Source organism: Galeopterus variegatus, unplaced genomic scaffold (assembly GCF_000696425.1).
Source record: "Galeopterus variegatus unplaced genomic scaffold, G_variegatus-3.0.2 Scaffold1812, whole genome shotgun sequence".
Taxonomy (NCBI): Eukaryota; Metazoa; Chordata; class Mammalia; order Dermoptera; family Cynocephalidae; genus Galeopterus; species Galeopterus variegatus.
In genome coordinates this window covers 28,522-29,415 of record NW_007727923.1, presented here as the reverse complement: position 1 = coordinate 29,415, position 894 = coordinate 28,522, and the positions used below count along the sequence as shown (strand labels likewise).

Here is an 894-nt window from a genome sequence, read left to right as displayed (position 1 = left end):
CGCCGGGGCCCGCCCAGAGGGGCTGGGGGCAGCCGCGCTGGGACCCCGGGCGCAGCGCAGCGAGGAAGGGGCACTTCCTGCCTAGTTCCCCGTCCCGGGGCCGATCCCCAAGCTCTTCGAAGCCGCCCGACCCGGAGGGGCTCCTCAGCCCCCACCGGCCCTGAGCCCAGCCGCCGCCGCCGCGACACTCACCCTGAGCGGCGACGAGATCCGCGGCTGCCAGCAGCTCCTCGCTCCTCAGCTGTGATGAAGCCCCTCGGCCACCCGAAGTCTTCAGGTTTAGTCAGGCCCCGGCCTTGGCCCCGCCTCTCCCTGGTTGGGTCTTGACGTCCATCACCCAGCGTGGCTCCACCCCTCCCGCAGTCTGCTCTCCCGGTTGGCCCAGATCGCCTTTCATTCCTAGGCCACGCCCCTCTCCCCGGTACCCTGCCTCTTCCGCTGGGACCCGCCCCTTCTCGCGCTTACCCTCCCCCACTCCCGCTCCACCTAGGTTGTCGGCCCACCCCTGCGAGAAGCCGCAGACTCCGGGCAAGCTCGCAGCAACTTGTCCCGCCCCTGACCCAACACCTCGGACTCGTACAGCCAATCAAAGAGGCTAACTCTGCCCTCTGTCCCGAAGCGGCCAATGTGGTGGAACTTAAGATCCTCCCCCACTCCCAGCTGAGAGCGCACAACACAGCGTCCACGTGAGTCAACTCCTTAAAGGAGAAGGCTCAGCCTTTATAATTGAGGCAACTGGGAGATATCGCGCGTCATTGGCGTCACCAGGTGGCGGCTTAGGTCTGGCTTCCTCATGCCCAGGGAGGCCCCGTGATGACAAATGAAAACGGGTTGTTTTTAGACAAAGCAGGTAACTAGGTAGTTAAAATGTACAGTATAATTAATTTCTTTGAG

At 63.6% G+C, this 894-nt stretch overlaps 1 protein-coding gene across 1 annotated transcript in view; it reads right to left on the bottom strand.

Moving 5' to 3' along the window:
* LOC103595666 (protein yippee-like 5) overlaps nucleotides 1-324 on the bottom strand; it is a 13,904-nt gene extending 13,580 nt beyond the window's left edge. Inside the window, exon 1 of the mRNA XM_008579109.1 lies at nucleotides 193-324. The gene's annotated coding sequence lies outside the window, so the exon portion shown is untranslated. The remainder of the gene's footprint in view (nucleotides 1-192) is intronic.
* Between the last annotated feature and the right edge of the window lie 570 nt (nucleotides 325-894).